Here is a 21,882-nt window from a genome sequence, read left to right as displayed (position 1 = left end):
AACCTCAATGGTTCTATGAATTTCTGATTCTATGATTCCGTGGTTCTATGATTCTATGAGTGCGCTCTTTCCATTACAAAGTACACATGCCTTCAAATGTCCCCCATGTCATTATGTCATATTCATGGCATGTTAACCCCCTTCCCCAGAGCCACCAAGAGGACAGGACTTGCAAATGTGCTTCCCCTCACACATATAGGAGCATCAATGCAGGCTGACACTCCACTCCAAAATGGTGGGTCTGGTAGAAGGAGAGCACTGCTGGATGGAGGTTTGCATGTGAACAGCATCTCACAGCTCATCTCCACAGAAAGCCAGAAGTAATAGGATGAGCTGATAGCAAATGCTTGTATGTTAATCCTAACATATCCTCTAGTAGCCAGCATCCTCCAGTTTAAATGCTGACAGTATTTTAATTGAATACTGCCTGGACAGAGCATGACAGTTTAATAACTTCCTACCCGGAGACAGAAAGTTCTTACACTGTTTATTGTTTAGATGAGCAAATAATCTCTTGACTGTGCTATTCCTGTCGCTGTGATGTTTTAATCCCTGCCGCTACTGCATCTGGAGAGCAGAACATAGATTTGCTGTAGGACCTCTTCCAGAAAAGTGATTGCATATGCAAAAAAAAAAAAAAAAAAGTGTGTTGCCATCTTTCATGCTTTTTAATTACCTCATAGTGCTTCTGTGCCTCTAGAGTCACTTCCTTAGAATGGTTTTTTGGATTGGAAAGCACCTTAAAGATTGGGAACGGCAACAGGAAAAAATGTGTGACTTCATGTGGATCTGAGCATTGGGACCAGCATGGGTCTGCAGTGCTGGGGGCCGAGCAGGACGTGGGGCAGCATCTGGCTCCTGATGGCTTCCTCAGTGTCTTTCTTTACTGATAGAGATCTGCAGATATTTGTGTCAGAGACCATCCACTCATAGCTTGTATCTCCTGCACCTTCACAACACCTGGGTTTACTACATGGGCTCTCTAGAATAATTCTGTGCAGATCACAAAAGGAGTGGGATTTCCCACCCCAAATGATGTTAGAAAACTCAGGTGCTCAAGTTCACCCTAACAAAACGTCTATCATTCCCAAAGAGAGAAAATCCAGATGTCTCATAGTCACTGCCCATCCCATGCTTAGATGCTCATACCATGCTTCAAGCAACAAGCAACATCCACTTTTCCTTGCCTTGGATTGACCCATCCAGACCATGATGAAGAGCTTGTACGTGCAGCAGGCATACTTAGTTTAGAAACATTAGAAATGGGAAAGATTAAAAAATTTTCTTTCCCCTTGCATCTCTTTGCAAATATTTGAAGATCTTGGAGGGTTTCGTGGCAGCAGAGGGAAATGGCTGTGCAGGATGCACACTGCTATGTGCACTGCGCTAAAGAGCACTGCAGTTATCCTTTGCACTGCCAAACAGGATCATGACTCTTGGGGTTTCTGAAGAGCTGAGGAAATGTTGGTATCCTTTCTCTAGACTGTGGCCCTGACCATACAAACCATGAATATTTATGGGGTTGTTAATCTTTATCTACAAGTTACCTGGAAACAAAGTCAATACTGTATGGAGAGCATGGTCCACATATATTACTAATGGAGCAGACAAAAAGGTTTTGAGGAAAAAAATTAAAAAAAAAAAAAAAGGAACTCCAGGCTTCTACATAATCACTGTAACTTTCTTTGCTCCTGACAGGTGAGACTTTGTTTTCCTGGCTCTTGGGAAATCAGTGGAGATGCATTAGCAGAGGTAGATGGAATAGTAATTCTGGGGTGATGTAGGGCATGCTGATCAGGACTCCGTCCTCTACACCTGAGATTTCAGCCTTCAAATCCAAACTGACGTGGCAATCAGAAATCTGGAGGTGCTCAGGCTGTGAACAGTAGTTACAAGAAAGATGGAAACAATCAAAAATTCTTCCTTCATTCTTGGTCTCCAGACTGGATTTGACTTTCAGAGATGCTGAATAAATTCATTTCTCATTGTCTTTAAGTGATGCTGTAGTACTCAAGACACCTGAGAACTAGAAGCCCCAAGGCAAAGCACCATCAGCTGTATCAGACTGCATTTCTTCCCTGCAAGTAAATCCTTCTGCAAGTCTTGCATTCCCAGGGATGCATTTGTTTACCCTGTCTGAGCAAACACCTTGCCTCTTGAAAGTCCACTCTGTTTCCTTTGAGCTAATATTCACCATAAGCCATTTGCAATGAATGCTTGCTGTACTTTAATTTTGTTTTGTGATCTGCCACGTGGCTTTCAGGCTGCATGATTGTAACCCATTTAAGAAAGGAGATTAGCAAAGAATAAACTTCCAGTCAAAGCTTTCAGACTGCCAGTTGTGAGAGAAGTCTCTGAACTGCTGGGTATATTTTTACCAGTGCCCAGAAGACATTTGATTGCTCTGACCTACTAAAAATTGCCCTGTGAACTCACACAGTGGAAATTCTGCATAAATACTCCGTTTTCAGGAAGGGCTGGGGGAGGGCTGGTTTGTTGCTTGGTAGGCAGTCTGTACTACATTTTAACATCCTGAAGATATTTCACTATTTATTTAATCTCCAAATCCATCAACAAATGTTTTAGTTTACTGACTACGCCTGTGCAGTGTCAAAAAACATTCGGCAGAGCAGGACCCACATCTTCAGTAAAAGTGTGTTTATGTGACTTTCTGCTTTAAACCCCACAAAGCCGCTCCCACCAAATCCCAGGCAGAGCTGGGATGCAAAGCAGTCTCTGAAGGACTTGCAGTACCAAACCTCACATCCTTTAATTCCTTACACACTGCAAATAGCAGTACTGTGCATTTTTTATACAGTGCATTTTTATCATAGAATGGCTTAGATTGGAAGGGACCTCAAAGATCATCCAGCTTCAACCACTTTGCAAAGGCAGTTAAGTAACGTTGTGTCCATTATACTGCTGTAGAATGTGAAAGATGGCCAAAATTACTCACTTAGCTGTAGGAGCATGCAAAGAATTGCCTTCAACACCTCACTGCTGCCCATACAGGTAATGGGATTAAGGGGGGAGGTGAACTGTAGCATTCAGGGGTTGAATGAAGATGATAAGAGAGTGAAACTGTTTTTGCTGTATTGGCAGGAGGATAAAGGGTCAAAATGGGATGGAGAATGTTCTGCAGGAACAAAAGGAGCAGATGAAGCTGTTTTTGCATTGTTTTAGCATTCTGGTCCTCTTGGACAAGAAATGAAAGATATCAAAGCCCGGAAGCCAGTTTTCTGTTTCTTCTTTCCTTGCTCCACCAGTGGAGGAGGCCCAGGTTGTGACTACCAGCATTCTTCTCACCCAGATGCAATCAAGCATATGAGTGTCCAAGCCCATACTCTTTGTGCCTGGGGTTCAGCTATTTCATTACTTATTTGCCTGCCTTCCCCACAGTTTTATTTTCCCTTGGGAACAGCCATCTCTGGTGTGTTTCCTATGCAGTGCCCAGTGCTGGCCACCAGGTGCTCTTGAGTTTGCAGCCTGTTGGCTCATGATCTGGGCTGAAGAGCTTTGAGGCTTCACCATTTAAGTGGCTAATTGCTAGTACACCACTGGGTAGTGCATCAATAAAGGGACAAGTTGTTATCTAACAGTGGGCTCTGGGATATCCCTAGGTCTGGGGGGAGATGCTGAAATCTTGAGAAAAGCTCACTGAGAGGTCTTGACATGAAAAGGAGCAAAATAACTCTTAGGACAGAGTCCCTCCATTTGTGGAAAACTGTAATAGACCTGTAGGGAGCACTGAATGACTCCATTTGTTTTGCTGTCTTTCTGAAGTTGAAACGGCAAGCACACTTGAGCCTTCTGGTGAGGAGCCAGCTATGGTAAGATGTTGCATTTCAACACAAAACCCTTTTGTCCTTTCTCTGGGAACTAACAACTTCCCATGTCCTATCAAGAGTTTGATGCTTCCTCTCGTATGGGAAATGTCTGTGAAAATCAGTTGTCTCAGTGTCATTTTCATCCAGCTCTCCTTGAGGACTTCTTACTGTCTATGCGTAAGCAGTTAGGGATTCAGGAGCAAAAGTGGCATTTGCACGCCTGCCGTGCTGCTGTAAATGGCAGTGCAAATCAGTGTTGGGCGGTAGGTAGGAAGGAAAGGGCTGAAATGTTAAACACATCATTTCAGATTGGTAAAACTTCCAGGTTTTGATTTATAGCTTCGTCACCAAGTAGATTAATGTGGAATTCATACACAACCAGCTCTTTGCTTTCCTTTCAGGCCTGACTTATTAGCATTTCCCATTAATCTAGTCAGCTCCAAGCATGATGAAAGCAGAGGAAATAGAGGATTAGGTGTATGAGAGCATTAGGTGGGCAGGAGGAAAGAGCCAGCAAAATTCACAGCTAGGTAGTGAAAACCATATGCAGGTCTCAGCTTGTAGCTGAGGCTTTTGGGAGCAAATCTTCTGAAGCCAGCATACCCAAATGCTTGCTCCTCTGAGGTTCTGAGCAGAGGGTTTTTCAGTAAGATAGTTTTAGTGGGAGGTGGGTGTGAATTTTTCCCCTTTATTTTGCTGATGTAGTCCACAGGCTCCAGAGTTGCCTTTCAGAGGTCTCAAACTTTATTGCTACATATTTAAGCATTTATGAGTCTTGAACTTCTTCCCTTAAAATAAAACAACAGCAACCAACAGTAATCACAAAGAAAAGGGGAAAAAAAAAAAATAAAGGGAAGAAAAAACCCTCTGCCCAAGAGCCCCAGAGCTGCAGAAAGGGCTAATGAGACTCACATGTTCCTGAAAGCTTCTGAGAGGAGCTTTTGGCTCATGGAGTTTCTCACCCCATTTTTGTTACAGTCAGAAGCAAAGGAGGTTAGACGGGCAGGGGAGAGGAGATAAAATGCAAATATTAAAAGTTCACCTTTGCCAGGAAGCATATCCAAAAAAAAAAAAAAAAGAAAAAAAAAAAGAAAAAAAAAGAAATCAGGCTGTGGAGGAAATCCAAGCTCTTTCTACTTGAGGTGTGTATGGAGAAAGCACAAGAAATGTTCAGCAGGTTGCCATCCCAGATACACTGCACTAAAAAATGTAAATGTTCAGCATCTGATGCAGCTTTCTCCTGCCCTTGTAGATCTGGCAAGGACTGAGGCAGTCTGGCAGGATCCCTGGCACTGCCACCAGCCCCACTGTTTGCTGCACAGGAGCCCCATGGAGCTCGCTGCTGTCCTTGGAGAGGATGTAAAAGTATAACGCTATAAAGCATCCAATTAGTCATGAGTGCTAATGACCCCTAAGCACATCAAATCAGCCTCTTCAGATCCAGTCTCCATCCCACACTGCGTTATGCAAAGGAATGATAACAGTCCAGTCCAGGAACAGGACACCAGGGGTTTTCTGGGCAGTGGTTGAATCTGAGTCACTGAATCTCCTTGGGGTTGCTGAGAGAGGAGAGCGAGTGGTCAAGTCTCATGACTGAGGTTTTTCGCTGAAGAAATAGCAGTCTCTTAAATTAGGAGTACTTGGCGTTGGTTTGCTCCTACACAGATTTTTCCAACCTGCCTCTGTGTAAGAAACATTCAATCTCCAGCACTACTCTGTTCTTGAGAGGGGAGCCTCACTGCTTCTGGTTATGAACATGGGCATAGACTTTCATGGTGCTAATTCTAGCCTATAAAAAAAAATAAAGCTAATATATGCTTTAAGATCATCAACTCAGCTTACACAAGACACCAGTTCAGCTGCAGACACAAGTGATATGAATTATTTCCACATATGCATAGTTTTTAATCTAACCCAATGTTCAGATGGATGTTCCTGCCCTTGCCTTTGCTTTTGGCTGCTAGAGGTGAAGACTCTGCTCTCCACAAGGAGACAAACCCAACCAAACTGAGAGGAATATTAGGAAAATATTCTGAATATTATGAAAAATTTCTTCTCTAAAAGAGCATTCAGGCATTGGCACAGACTGCCCAGGGAGGTGGTGGAGTCACCAGCCCTGGAGGTGTTCAAGAAAAGGGCACTGAAGGACATGGCTGGTGGGCTTGGTGCTGAGGGGTTTATGGTTTGACTAAATGATCTTAGTGGTCTTTTCCAACTATGATTCTATGATACCCAGAGAGGATCCCCTGGTTGTAAGAGGGGCCACCAAGGCAAGAGGAATATTGGGTTTGCAGAAGTCAGGTCTGAACTGCACTTTCTAAGGCTTAACAATTTTCTGCTCAATAGTTTGAAATGAGAGGTGGGATGCACCTCATGGCTTTTAGTTATCAAAAATTGGGTATTTCAGCTGAGTTATTCATGCTGCCGCCTTCCAAGGTGCATCTGTTGGTAGATGATACAAGTCACTGTCTGGTGATGCCTACACTTTTGTGCCAAAATCAGAACCCTAAACCCAAATAGATGCCAAAACACTGAACACCCACTGTTCTTTGAAGTGCATCTCTATCATGTGATTCTGATTAAATGTTTGTCATTCAAGGTTCTGTTCCTATAGTGACAAATGCCAGAAGCCCCCAGGAAGGCTTGCAGCTCAGCAGCCTTGCATCTGGAGTCATTTGATATAACTTGCTCTGTAAAGGGACAGGCCCACAGGAAGCACTTTTGGTTGCCTTCCCAAGAGATGTATTTGTGAACAATTTGCTCCTCTGAAGTAAAAGAAAACAGCGAAGAGTTTGCCTGAAGAAATTTTGTTTGATTCTACCCCTTTGCTGTGTTTCTCCTCCAAAGAAAGAAATCCCTCCTGAACACAGGAGTTGGGGCAGCCCCAGACCAGGTCCACTTCCATCAGGTTCTTGTGTGCTTCTTCTTTTGTGCAAACTAAAATGATCACAGAGAAAGTCTGCCTTTTCCTTCTCATTGCAAAATGCCTTCATGGCTCTATGGAGTGGGTGCCATTTCTTTAGGACATTCTCAGGTAGCAAAGGTGGAACTGGACTGTCCCGTTTATGCCATCCCATCCTCTTGCAGAAGCTGTTCACATTCAGCCAACACCATCAGCTGATTGGAGAAAAGCAGTCACTCTACAGCATGGCACTCTGGGGAAAAACAATCCCAAATGAAGGACTTAAAGATGACTCTTGTGATAGCAAGAAAAAAAAACAAAAACGAACAGCAAGGACTTGTAATCCCACTGTGCATCAGTGCCATAATGCATTGTGAAGTCAGGATTTGTCTCCTCCTTTCCCTTTCCTCACTCTCTCCACTTCCCCTCTCAACTTGGGCCAAGGAGGATATTAACCACAAGTGGTTTCAGCAACCCTTTTGCCGACATCTGCACATGATTTTTTTCTGTAGTTTAAAGAGTCATTTCTAGTGTCCATTCATTTTGATTAAACTCTGATGTTTTTTAATTAAATCTACAGTGCATTGTGAGTGTTCACGTGGGCTCACAGCAGAGGAGGGCTGTCGTTTTCCTAAATTGGAAGCTTATGGAACCAAGCTGCAGGGAAATAATCACGGGATTTCAAACTCTGACTTTTTTCCTCCGTCCTCTTTCAGTCTGGGAGGTATTATTTTAACTATGTGAATCCACTGAGGACTCCAAACCAACTGACAAAGTGTACTCTTCTCCTCCACTCCCAGAGAAGACCTTCACAAGACAGCCGGTGCTAAGTCTCAAATGCAAAAAGTTATCCAAGGTCAAATTCCTCTGCTTTGCAAACTTCCATCTGCCACCCCAAAGGGATTTAGCATCCATCCGGCACCTGGTGGGAGTTACACGAGGTCTGCAGCATTGCACAACCTGCAGGCACCGCTGGGCGCGAAACTTGTGCCGGTCACTGCGCCATGGGATCCTCCGCCATGGGCATCTTACTGCAAGCAGCTGTACTCGGGTTGACCTCTGCTTTTTCTTTATTTTTTTAACATTTTTAATAGTCTTTATAGCCCCATAGGAGATGAGAGTCAGGCAGGTCCTCGCGTTTGTGGTCACAGCTGAGACAACAGCCCCAAGAGCCACAGGGCCAGCACTCAGCTTTGCGAAACCTCAGGCGATCCGTCCAGGATTTTGCAAAACCAGACTGCGAAGGAGGAATGGTTCACACCAGGCAGATTATATCCTAACAGTCATTGGGATAAGGAGGTATGAAAGAAGGAAGGGGGATACGCAGCACAAGGGCTGGAAAGTTGCTAGTTAAAGTGAGAACAGAGTCGCTGTTCATCTTGGAAAAGAGAAGATCTGGGAAGCTCGCTGCGTCGCATATTCTCAGGCATTCATCATCTGAAATGTCTCTTAATTGCCCCTATTATATCACATCACAAACATTCCTGTAATTTCCCAGTCACAACCTCCTACAAAGGGATTCTTTCATTCAAGCGGTTTTCACAGAAATCTTTTCCCCTTGGATCCCCGTCCTGTAACACTGTAACACACTCAGAGCAGGAATCTGGAAGTGGAATTTTTTTTTCATCTTTTTTTTTTTTTTTCCTAAACGCCAGATGTTGCTTTGCAGACAATATGCTTCAGTAACGCAGTGTGTCCCATTTCCAACCTCTTTCCTCCTTGTCCCGAGATAATCAGCTCTTAACAGCTCCTCTTCCTCTTATGGTAAAAGCTGAAATGTAAACAGCCAGGACGTCCGCCGTGTCAGGAACCAGCTGAGTGCAGCTCACTCAGACATGGGGTCCCTGACACGGGCTGCCTTCAACATTTGGCTCAGCCAACAGACAGCATTTATCATGTAGATTCCCCTGGTCACTTCCTAGCTCCTGGCTCTGGTTTTAAAAACTCCTAAATTTCTGGGGGTTGCATTTTCCCACCATTTAGTCAAGAGCTGAATTTTTTCCTCCCAGAAAATACACTTGCATGTCAAAGGCCAATGACCTTAAAAATATCTATAGCTTAGCAGTCTAAATATAGCACAGAGCTGAAATACTGAATTCCTGAGAGGGAGCCAGTGTCAACAGCAATGTCTATGGGACCGGAGGGTGGGCTGCAGCCCGGGGCTTGTTCTGTACATTATCACAGTCTGCAGCACCTGGATGTCCCAGCATGGCTGAGAAGCCCTTTGTCCTTTGCAGATGTCCTGGACAAAAACCTTTCCCATCTCAGCACTTTGTTATTCTCAGGTGCCTACTTAAGCAAAGGGTGCTTTAGAGTCACCCAGAACTGAAGGCTGTTCAAAGAGCTGCCATGGACTTTGCCAAGGAGCCATGTCACAGTGATAAGCCACCACACTGCAGGGGAGTTAGACTTAAAAGGTCCCTTTCAACTCAAACAAACCCCACCATGAGTGCTGAACCAGCCAGGAGTGGTTAAGCCATGACAAGCAATGGTGATAAGTGCTGGCTCCAAGGAAAAGTTGTCCATCTCCATCCCTGGTTCTTCTGAGTCATCTTGTCTTACAGTTGATGATCACAAGTCTCTTCCACCAGTGCTGGCAATAGCCAGGAGTGACCCATTAGGGATGGACCCATCCACCTTGCAGATCTGAGGAAATTGTCCAAGATTCCCCATCCCTTTGCTTTCAGGTTGAACTGGTACCTACCATTTACAAATGCATGTGAGTGATGTGTTATCCGTTAGTCATGGATAGAAAAGGAGTAATAGATGTTAGAGCTTCCTCTCTTTCTTTTATTAGACTTGGGAGGGATAGAAGCAACTGAAATCCAGACAGGAAAATGAAGCAGGGAATACATACATAGCATGAAAATGGCTTGCTAATGCTCAAAGGTGGGCAGTGCTAATTTTTGTTGGAGTTGATAACCACTGGTTTACCTCACCCCTTTTCATTTCACAAACCCAACTCTCAGTGGGTCTCATTATCCTGGAAGCTGTTCAAGAAACTCCTCCTCCTCCTTTAACAGGGCTCCAAACACCTTGCAGATCCCCAGAGATTAACTGTTGTTAATATAGTCTAACCATAATATTTCTCAGTTGGTTCATTTGCGGCTGTGCCTTGAAAATCTGCTGTGTTTTAGTGATGATTATATCTGGATGGCTTCTTGGGATTTTCTCTGAAGGCTTTTTTGAAGGAAAGGTCTTCTCCAAAGCATTGTGTTTACATGCACTTTTTCCAAGAACAAACCCTTTATCATTCTCAGACACTATTTGCTTATTTGATTTGGACCTGTAAAGAGAGCACGTTGACACTAGCCTCCTGACTATCTGGTATAGGATCCGGGCAGGGTTACAGACCCAAAATGATGACCAAACTTTGGCACTGAAAGTTCCACTGTCCTTGAAATAACACCTACCAGATTCAGCCCATCTTTTGTTTCTTTCCTTCGTTTTGAGTATCTTTTGTTCTAGCTGCTGTCAGGAAGGATTATACATATATATATATAGGGCTATACGTCTCTATATCCACTCTATCTCCTGTTCATAAGCAAATTGAAGTGCTTGCAGATGACACTGCTTCTAGCTCCTCAGAGGCAAAAGCCAAATGCCACTTAGGATGCCAAGTGCTGCTTCACATGTCCACGATGCACCCTAGGAGTGGGTGCAGCTGATTGAGCATTGTGCTCCAGCAGCTGTGGAGCAAACGACCCTTTGAAGAAGACTCCTATCTTAGTCATCACTGACCTATATTTGATACCCATAATACACATCTCTTTTTACATCAAGATACCCAGAAGGTCTTAACGCAAATTGAAACGCTCTCGGAAAAACATCCCAAAATAATTTTGCTGGGTTGTTTGTCAGTTTGGGAAATCTGCAGGATCACAAATCATTTGACATTTTTGTGGCTATGAAAATAAAGGGAGTTTTAAATGAGTAGCATCACAGTAGTGTGAAGTTTGGAGACAGACTGGAACTTGAGATTAGCTGGGCTTTTTCTGTCACTCTTTTGGACTGGACAAGGCCTCTGGGGGGTAATGGAATTCTGGGAAGTGCTGGATAAGCTGCTTCATTTTAGAGAGAGGAAGGAAAAGGCAGAAATTAGCAGTGCTTTTAGTCTGAAGGTGAAACTGCCTTGACTCCATTGTCTTGGCCTGAAATTAGGATACTGTAAGCTCTTTACTAAAAGGTCTTGAATGATCTTTGCCTCCTGCACATCAGTGTTTCCTCATCTCATAGGATCTGTTTGGGTCTATCTGAATTTGTAACAGCGTAAACTTTTATACTTGCTGCAATAAGCATAATAGAGATCTTAATGTGTGAGAGCATGGCTCTTTCATGCAATGTAGATGGTGTCACAGGCTCATGTCCTACAAATGAAAGAGAAGGTTTGGACACCATGGGTTGGTATGCCAGCAGCATAACAGCCCTTCCTGTTGTTCAACTTGGTCTTCAACACCTTTCACTCCCTTGTCTCTACAGTAGGCAAGGACAGGTTTACAAGTGTTCCTGGTAGGCTGGCTAGTGGCACGTAGAGGAGATTTGGAGACCTGTGGTGTTATCAGATCAGGATCTTTCAAAGAGCTGAAGGTTTCATTACAAGAATCAAACATCTTCTTTTCTTTCCTTGTTTTATAGAACTGTCCCTGGTTTGTTTGGGTTTTCCTTTCCTTTCACGCCCCTGAGCATCTGGAGATGAAAGGTATCACAGCCCATCACCAAATGGCTCAGCAAGGCAGCACTGAGCATGTGCTGTTTGACAGCAGAAGCTCCAGTCAGGCACTGACACTGAACGTTAGCAGTCAGAAGTGCTTTATTGCCTTCAGCCTTTCTGTGTGTGAAGCCAGGAGTATATGAGAGGACGTGGACAATGGGCTCCCTCTTTCAAAGCACAGTATTTACCAACAAAACCTCTATCACAGGGGATGGACCAACACAGAAGCCGGGAACAAGACACAGGCATGAAGCTGTGATGCACAGTACCACCTAGTGACTGAGCATGGCTACATAAGGGCAATCCCACATTTGGAAAGCATTTGCAAAATATGGCGCCTGTGTCCCCATCCTGTTTTTAACCCTATCTGCCACCAAATGTGAGCACATCACTATGGGCAAAGGCACACAGCTGATGAGCAGCCCTAATTTTTCCTATTTTTTCTGTCTTTTTTCTTGGAAAGAAAGCTCAGGTTGTGAGAGAAAGGGCTTTTAGGGGTGAAAAGTGGAGAGCAGCCTTGCTTTGTTTGCTCCACAGGGCGTGCACATTGGGCTTAGTGCAAATTGCCCACTGAATCACTCGTGAGGAAATTCTCATTGCATTGTGCAGAAGAGGAGAGGAAAAATGCAAGGTCCAGTGAGTAAGGCAGCCTTTCAGGGCATCCAAAGAGAAAAGAAATGCCACAGACTTGTTCCATTCTCAGTAACGATGTGAAAGAGCAGTCTGATAGGCTCTGCTCAAGAGAGGGTTTGTAACCTTTCCCATTAATTTCTTTTCAAAGAATTGCTTATTGAAGGCTAAGCTGCTTTTTATAAGCCTTAGAGGCTGAGTGTGTCTTTGTCCTGTTTTATTATTATTACCGCTTGTCTCCCTTGGTCTCTTTTTTAAAGAAAGCGGTTACTGTACATTGCTGGTGTTTCTCTCTATGTCTATCTGAGAAGAACACAATGCTGAGATGGGAATTTTGTCAGTTTTGGCAAAGATGAGGCTGCATAAAGCACAGTGAATTAGAAGAAATCCAGATCCGTGGGATTTCCCCATACTCCATCTGACAGATTTACCCACAATCCAAGCAGCTGGGCTTTAAATGGATTTGATCCTTCTCATTTGGGTCTCTCTGCACCAGGGAAACCAGGGAAAGGACATTCAGACTTTCTCCTGGACCTTGGCTGGAAGCTGCTCCTGTTGATAAGCAGCCCCTTACCTGCAAGCAAGTGTTCAATGCTCGTGTCCCAGACAAATTGAGGGTTTAGATGGATATTTTTCCTGATTTCATAGAAGCACAGAATCATGAAGGTTGGAAAAGACCACTAAGATCTTCTAGAGCAAACATCAGCCCATCCCTACCATGCCTACTAACCATGTCCCTCAATGCTACAGCAGAGGTCTTCCTCTAAACATTGGCTGGGAATGCCAACCCCAAAGTCAGTAAAATCTAATAAATCACCTGAGTACAAAGCAATACCATATTTTCTGGAGCTACCAGTCTGTTTTTTCCACCAGTTTTTGCTTTGAGAAGGTAATGCTTGACCACTGAACACACTAATCCCAACAGTAGCACCTGTACTTTCCCAGTCAAGGGACAAGGCTGCCTCACACGTGTGGCTGTCGCATGGTAAACACAGCATTTCCAACAGGACTTCTTTCTAGGTTTTTATGCTCCTTGAATTACTGCTTTTCTCTTTCCCACAATCCATGATGCTGCATCCGACCCCTGTGCGTGGCAGCCCTGATGAGGCTCCTGCAGCTGGGTAAACACAACGGAGTGAATAGGGCCCTTCACAATGGAGTCACCAGGAAATCCAAACACTGTGAAGGCCAACAATTCAGAGGGAACACAATAATGTCATTTGGAGACGTGCTCCTCCCAAGCACCAGGAAAACACTGCTGCCTAGGGGTGCCGTTCTCAAAGAACAGGTTTTCCACCCCACAGGTCTCCAGAAAGGGCTCTTTCTCTCTTTACTTCCTTCTGCCGAGCATAGTGGTTAATCACACTGAGGAAAATGAGTTTCTGGAATAAATAGGAAAGGTGGGAAGGTTAATTTCTGTCTGTGGTTGTGCTGGGGTAAATGCAAATTATGGCAGTGGGTTTACAGTGGACTGAGTGGTCTGGAGAATGGTCAGCTTCCTGCATGGTATTCAGGTGCTAGGCACCAGAGCGAGGAGCAGAGCAGAGGAGCCACCACTCCCTACACTTTCTCTTGCGTGTTGCAATAGATTTTGAATTACACAATTGCATTTACTTCAGTCCCCTCATTTATTTAGTGGTTCTGTCCTCTGTGGTCTCTTCTTTTCTGGCTTTTGGTTTGTGCTCGGGACCTGTGAAAGCTCTCTTTGGCCCATTAGTAATTTCCATCTCCCAGAACAGAGCAAATTCTCTCCCTTCTGCCCAGGAAGGAGGTGGATGGGGTCCTGAGCCCCACACTGCCCCAACCCCATGGAGTACCCAGTCAGTGACCCTAGCCAGTAGCATCAGACCTTGGGAGAAGCCAGCCCATCCCCAGATGTTGCTTGGTTACTTTCTTATGTGGAACCTTCAAACTTTAATCTCATCTATAAATATACTGTAAATTATAATCCTACAGTGAGTGCTCAGACCTGAAAACAAAAAGTTGTGCAATTCCCCATGGCAGGAACATTCTGCTAACTGTGCATGGAGACAGTGGCAGGATGTTTTTATGGGAAGCTGCCTTCTTGAAGGTTTCTCAAAAGGATGGGAAGGGAAAAGGAAAAGAGAATGGGAAAAGGGAACAGAAGGAAAAGGGAAGGGGAAGGGGAAGGGGAAGGGGAAGGGGAAGGGGAAGGGGAAGGGGAAGGGGAAGGGGAAGGGGAAGGGAAAGGGGAAGGGAAAAAAGAAAATGGAAAAAAGAAAATGGAAAAAAGAAAAAAGGGAAAGGGAAAGGGAAAGGGAAAGGGAAAGGGAAAGGGAAAGGGAAAGGGAAAGGGAAAGGGAAAGGGAAAGGGAAAGGGAAAGGGAAAGGGAAAGGGAAGGGGAAAGGGAAGGGGAAAGTGGAAGAGGAAGGGGAAGAGGATGGGGAAGGGGAAGAGTAAAATATAAGTCCTGATGAAAAGATTCTGGGAATTTTTTCCTCAAATCTTATATGTTTTCCTAAAAAACAGTGCTCAATATGCAAAGTAATTCATATTAATTTCCATTCATTGTTGCAAGGCAAAGTTTTTCCCTGCTGTAAATTGCTAATTTCACTAGGATCCGACCTTGAATCAAGAAGCTAATCTAATATATGCTGATATGGACAAATTGGGTGGAGTCTCAAGTGAGCATACACAAAGCCAAAAAAGAATTAGGCAGCTTTATATTAACAGAGGATCTGACTCGCCTTGTTATTGGCACATGTGAAAAATAATCATATCCTGCAATAACATTCACAGGATGCACTTGATTTATTACTAATCGCATACGCTCTTGCAGCTGCTGAGCCACTGCCAGAGGGTATCGTAATGATGCAGCTGGCACTCCTGTTGTGATGGCCATCAACATGGCCAATGTGACACGTTGCATCCATTGTCCCCAGTAATACAACTGCGTTTGCCACCTGAGCTGAAAAATTGGGTCCTGTAGCTGTGATTTCAAGAGTCTCATCTCCTATGTGTAAAATAGGAATATATTATTCTTGTATTTCCTTATACAGTGTTTAGGATAAGGATATATGTTATAATGCAAAGATAATACATAATGTACATAGGCTGGGGGAGAACATATCAAATCTAAAATATTTGAAAACATTCAAATAGGCAGAATAAAACTGCTTTTGATTCAGACAATGGGAGTTCACAGGACATTTTGGCATGATGGCTTTCTCAGCCGAAAAGATACAGTTTCACCAATGTTCTTACAGCTTATTAAAGCCCTGTTTTTGCCCAGGGGCTGGCTGTGCAGACTAAATGTATGTGCTGCCCATAAAGGGGTTGGGTCCATTTGAATCCCACCGGGCTCAGCAGAGGTATATACGGCAAATAGAGGTTAGAGTGATGATTCAAAGTCATTCTCCATGGAAGAATCTGCTTTGTGCAGATCAGGAGAATCTGAGGGACGTATTTCCAGAGGTGAAGGTGGAATGGGAGGTGAAGGTAGATGCTCGGAGGGTTCAGATGAGCTCAAAGTTCCACTTGATTCTCAGCAGGAAGATCTTCTCCCTCATCACTGTCTGCTTTGCGTTATTTGTTTTCATTTGACAATGCAGAGTGCAGGGAAAGAGCTGCCCCACTGCTTCAAATGATCCAAACAGTCTGTTGCAGCCGGGCAATTCCTGGTACACAATTCCACCCATCTCTGATGCATAACGTCTGACAAAATGGTGGTGCTATCTAAAGGTCAACTTTGAGACTGCCTTCAAAATTACTTGGACACAGCCATTTGCTCATTCTCAGTCAGATGCCATTCAATCACAGAATCATAGAATCGTGGAATGGCTTGTATTGGAAGGGACTTTAAACATCATCAAGCTCCAATCCCTGCCGTGGGCTGGTTGCCCCCCACCAGCTCAGGCTGCCCAGGATCCCATCCAACCTGGCCTTCAGCACCTCTAGGGATGGGACACATCTTCTTTGGGCAACATATAACAATGCCTCACCACCCTCTGAATAAATCATTTCCTCCTATTGTAATGATGATTCAAACAGCTGAAAAAAGTTTTGGGTCTCCCATCTTTAGAACTGACCAGCATATCGCCCCAAAATGATCTACCTCAATGTTGGTACAACCAAGATCAGGATTTGGTCTGAACTGAGACCTTCCAAATCAGAATCTACCACGTTCAGCCCTGCTTTTACCCCTTCCTTCCCCTCTAGCTATCTGTGGATAATTATAAACCATAATTACACTATTATAAGGATAAGCCAGTTACTACAGTGAGGCATCTTTTCAAAATCCTGTAATCGAAAGGGAAGTGAGCACGTTCTCTAAACTCATGCTTCAGCAAAGTGATTCTGACAGCCGCTCCTCTGCTGACAGTACCTCACAGCCGTGGTACTGAGCACAACCACAGCCTCAACACGGTTCAGTACCTGCACAGTGCTTGTATTCTGATTTTACTATACTGAATATCTCAAAGCGACGTCCAGCCGAGCACGAAGGTACTGGATGTGTATCCTATCTGGCATGCCTGTGAAGCTGGGACTGCTCTGAGTGTTTTGCAGGCTTACAGTGATGGAGGGCACAGATGTCTTGGGCATTTCCAAAGCATTTCCAAGGCATTTCCAAGCCTGCACTATGAGCTTTTGTTCAGAGTGGCAGGCATAGTGGCTGCTGCCTGTATGTAGGCTCCTGACAGGCAGGCATGAACTGGACGATGCTCTCATTCCTATCATTCTCTTGTCTTCCTTAGTTTGCACACCTCAAACATTTGGCTGTTTTCTACTTTCTTATTTCTTCTGGAGCTCAAGTCTTACGGGAAGTGGCTGAGGGAGTTGGGATTGTTCAGTCTGGAGAAGAGGAGGCTCAGGGGAGATCTTATTATCCACTACAGCTCCCTGAAAGGAGGTTGTGGCAAGCTGGGGATCAGCCTCTGCTTTCAGGTAACAGCGATAGGACGAGAGCGAATGGCCTAAAGTTGCACTGGGGGAGGTTCATGTTGGATATTAGGAAACATTTCTTCTAGAAAGAGTGGTGAGACATTGGCACAGGCTGCCCAGGGAGGTGGTGGATTCACCATCCCTGGAGGTGTTCAAGAAACATGCAGATGTGGCACTGATGGACATGGTTAGTGGGCATGGTGGGGACGGGCTGACAGTTGGACAAAATGATTTTGGTCTTCCATAACCATAGTGATTTTGTGATTGATGATTCTTTGCACGTGAACTTGGGCAGTCTTTAAGAGGAGGTGGCACCTTGCAGCTGACTTTGTTCCTTCCTTCTGTGTTTAAGCAACTAATTGCTCCTCTTTGCTCTTCCAAAGCCTGACCCAATGCACAACAGTCTTCAGTGCCCTTTGGAGTGATTTGAGGTGTAGCCCTCTTAGGAGATATCATCCCTGTAGGATGCTGGGGTGCCAGCAAGATGCAAAGAGCAATGCTGGGCGAACAGCTGAGGTTGCACAAATGTCTGTCTGTAGAGTTTTTCACAGTGGGGATCAGATTTGTGATATTTGCATCTATTTAGGTTCCCTTGGCTGCAGATGAAGAAGGGGCTTTGGGTGGTCCAGTTCCCTCATCTGCTCTGTAATTAACTCTACATGCTGCTTTTCACTCAGAGGCAACTGGAGGCCGCTGCAGGTTGCACTGGGTGTGAGCCACAACTTTCACAAAACCAGAAGAATGAGCTACAGAAGAATGAGCTGTTTGCCATCCTTGACAAAACACTAAGCAACAGCAGTGCCAATGTTGGTAAACAGTCCAGCATAGGCACAGGAGGCCATGAAGAGCGTGTTCTAAGTCACCAGCATGAAATCTGCATCTGGCAAGGTTCCTGCTGTGCAAGGGGAGCCGCATGAGCTCTTGGGGCTAGCACTGTGCCTTGAATGCATTTTTCAGCCAACCTCGTGGTTTCTAGGGATGCCATTATCAACAGAGGACCTGGTTTTATTATTAAGCAGCAAATCAATTTGGCTCTGCCTAGCACAGTCCAATTACTGCTTGTAGTTACTGTAGGCTGAAGAAGTCGTAAATAAATGAGCACGCTGGAGGTATTTAACATTTCAGCCCTGCCATAAGCACCCGACACTTCATGTGCCGTCAGAGCATAGATCCTGCTGCAGATTGCTCCATTTTGGGAGGATTTTTGGTGGTCAGAAGGCAGGTGGTAGATCTGTTGCAGGGCAATCAGTGGTAAAACCAGGCTGCTTTTTGCTTTTGTTTTCCAAGCAAGTCGGGGGCTGAAACAGGGCAGGGGCCTCTTCCTCCTGCTCTCTGCGGGAGCTGAACAAACGCCGGCTCATGTGTCAGCCGAGCAAGGAGCCTGCTAAAGCCCCAGCACTGCCCAGGGGACAGCACTGCTTTCCATCTCCTGCTGCTATTCTCAAGGCACCGCAGCTGCTTGTTTTTATTTTTCACACATTTTAGGATTTTGGTTGTTCAGTATAAATAAAGCATCACGTCACATGCAGGCACCTTGTTAGCACAATGATCTATGAACAGCCACACAACCGAGTCACCACTAAACGGACTCATTAAAAAAACGATTCCCTTACATGTGGCTTTCTTCTATTGCACCATTCTTTCCCCTCTTTTTTTTTCCCTTCCTTTCCTCTTTGGCATATTAGGCTAATTTTGAAGTGTCTGTTTTGGGGGACACAGCTGAAGTGTGCCCATGCTGTGCTAGCAGCCAACAGGCTGCCAGCTTTGACTTGTGCGTTCATTAGCATTCAACTGCAGGGTCAAATGAATCGTTCCTTCTGAGTGTTTTTATTGTGACTATTATTTGCTCTTTCTGCCAAGGAGTGCATAAAAATGACATTTACAATCATTTGCCATAGTTTATGTCATTTTGTGTCTGGTCACTTGGTTTTGTGGAAATCAGTTGTCTTTGCCAGTGTAACAGAAATATAAAGTTGGTTTTGCATTGAAACAGGTGGCAGCTTCTCATCTCTCTTTGTCACAAGCAGCAAAACGTCTTCAACTGTCCAGCAGTTCAAGGATTTTGTTTAGGGGGAGTAAAAGGGTGAGGGGGAAATGGGGTATTTCCTATGGATTGGCCTTGCTTATTCTTTTGGAGGAGAAATCAGCAGGATAAGGAACTTCTAGTGAAATTTCTAGCGATGTCCAGATTTCCCTCCAGATCTTTTGCACAGCCCCACTTGAGATACTTACAAACCTGCTATTGAAATAAAAGATTGCTCTTTCCTCCCCTGAGAAAAGCAGACTGAGCTTAACATTTGCCATTCTGCTTGTGTGGATCTCAGAGCCTTGCAGCCTTATCGTAGCTCTGGTGCCAGGGCAGAAACCAGCCAAGTTCTGATGCCCAAAGCTTCTCCGTTGTGGTTGTGGTTGAAGAGCAAAATAGTGGCTGCTGTGTGCCTCCCTAACTGCTCTAAAGCTACAAAGCATCAATCACAGATCATGTGTATGCTGCTATCCAGTGTATCAGCCTTGAAAATTAAAAACCTAGTGACATGGTATGAAATATCTTCATTTTTGGGGGGTAGGATCTAACCACAAGGCCTGAATACAGCAGCTATAGGATTTCTTGACTCCACTCCTCAAGTGGGAGCAGAAAGGTATAAGTTTTCATGGGGTATATAAGTGCAATCTTCACACTTTAATGAAGCCACAGAGGTCTGCACCAGCTCAAATTCCAAATCTGTGTAAATCAGGATTTACTGATTTTGGCCATGTGCGGATGGAAGGATGCAGCCTAGCTTTGGTGGCTGTGTGTAGGATAGGAACAGCATTGGTGTCAGACTCTGGGTTTGAGTGTATTGAGACACAGCCTATGTGATCACCTATGGAAAAACATCTCCATTCACCACCAACGATCACAGTCGAGGTCTCAAGAGAAACTACAGTTATTCCCTGCCTCGAGCCTAACGTAAAACAGCATTTTCTCCAGAATTGCAGTGTAGTAACTATTGTAGATGTTGACTTTTTAATAGCAAACACTGCTCAAGAATTAGATTTACGGTCAGGTTAGTTAGCTTTAGTGACTTGAGAATCAATTATTATGCTGTACTACACGACCAGAGATTATAGGGTGGCCTATGCAATAATTTATACTGCCATCTAGGAGTGAAACTGTAACTTCATCATTTCACATGGAAAGACAGTGTTTATACAGCAATAATTCCAGTAATGATAATGATAGCTGTGAAAAGGAAGAAGGGGGAAAATGGTGATTACAACTTAGGGGAAAATATGTGTACAAATAGGACATTGAGAGGCACTGGGAGAATTTTCCATTTCAATTATTTTTCAGAGCAAGAAAAAAAGTACCATTTTGTTAATGAAAATGTCCTCACAATTCAATCCAAGTGGATTGACAAGGGAGGCCAGACTGTCCCAGCAGCAGCAGCAGCCCCTGCTTCCTTGGCCCTGCATTGGTCAAGGCTTGTCTTGGGATTTGGGCACAGTTTTAGTCTACATTTTGAATTCAGTGGGACTCAGTCTTTGAGATGTGCCTGATGATGGAGTCATCATCTCCTCTCTGCTTGTTTCTGGCTGGGTGACTGAAGCCCCATTATGAGTAGTGCCCCAAGCACGTTCATCCTGTCCTCCAGTTGATCCCATTAACTGACCAGAATTGCAACTGCATTAAGTTGCTGGAGTGGTTTGGAATGGTGCTTTACAATTGAAATCCCAGTGCTGGTAAAGAGACTTTTTTACTGTGCTCAGCCATCATCAGCAACACATAACTCATTAAGTACTCACCCTTTTTGTTAATGTCAGCTCTGCTAATTTCTAGGATCAGTTTTATAGGCATCATTTTTCTTGTTCTCTGCCCACCTCCCTGCCTCTCAGCATTTGTTTCCACACTTGACCCCTTAGTCCCACATGGGACAGGAAAAAACTTCTGCCTATACCCTAGGAATGCCACAAAGCAAACATCTTTCCTCTAATTCCTTTGAAACAAGACCACCCAGGTCAGCATTTCATTTTGTGTTTCCAGGCAAATTATTCAAAGAGAACTTTAATTAACTTTCTTTTTTTTCTCTCTGCATAGGACTTGATGCTGTCATCTTTTAACTACTGGCTTTGTCCATTTTCCTCTCATTTAGTTCCCATTTATTTCAGTCCTCACTTCACGTGAAGCTGGCAGCTGAACTTTCTGAACCCACCAAGCACAATACTCTTTTATGAACTACAAACAAGTGAATGAATATGAAAAGTGATTGCTAGTGTTGCAAAATGGGCTAGGATTAGGTCTTCCATATGCAAGTGTTCATACCAGACAGTAAAAAATATAAGCCAATGTGTCGAACTACTCTCTTAACTCTAACCAAGAAAGCAAGCTCCATTTTTAAAAGTGCTAAGTCTCAGAAAGAACAAGACTGCCTTACAATAATGAAATTAATAAAAAGGTATAGTGTTGGACTCCGTTCTCCTTCACTTACTGGAATCAGTCCAGAAGAGCAGGTTTCCAGAAAAACGTCATCTATCATGAGATTTGGCACTTCTGCGTAAGGTCACTGTTACCGCAGAAAGGCATCTGCCTCTGCAAGGAGGAGGAGAGGAAGAAGCGACTGCAAGTGAGCTGGGGAGTGGGAAAAGTAGCATTTCTGGGGAAATAGCATCACTGCCTCTCTTACTAGGGGTGGGTGACTTCATTCTGCCTATGTGTCCAGTGGTCATAGACTTGGTTTATGACCAAGCGATGGTCATAGAACCATAGAATCATAGAATGGCATAGGTTGCAAAAGACCTTAAAGGTCATCAAGTTCCACTGACTTCTTGTGCCCAAAAATATGCATCTAACCAACATGAATTTCATGTAAGCCTACTGACTTGTTGCAATAATAACCTTCCTAACACACTTAATCTGAAAATGCTTTAA

The 21,882-nt window shown here is 44.2% G+C and overlaps 1 protein-coding gene across 7 annotated transcripts in view; it reads left to right on the top strand.

Annotated features, from left to right (window-relative positions):
* FRMD4A (FERM domain containing 4A) overlaps positions 1-21,882 on the top strand; it is a 355,674-nt gene that overhangs the window by 182,242 nt on the left and 151,550 nt on the right. The gene's annotated exons all lie outside the window — the stretch shown is intronic.

This window comes from Lagopus muta, chromosome 1 (assembly GCF_023343835.1).
Source record: "Lagopus muta isolate bLagMut1 chromosome 1, bLagMut1 primary, whole genome shotgun sequence".
NCBI lineage: Eukaryota > Metazoa > Chordata > Aves > Galliformes > Phasianidae > Lagopus > Lagopus muta.
This window is presented reverse-complemented; position numbering and strand designations above follow the sequence as displayed.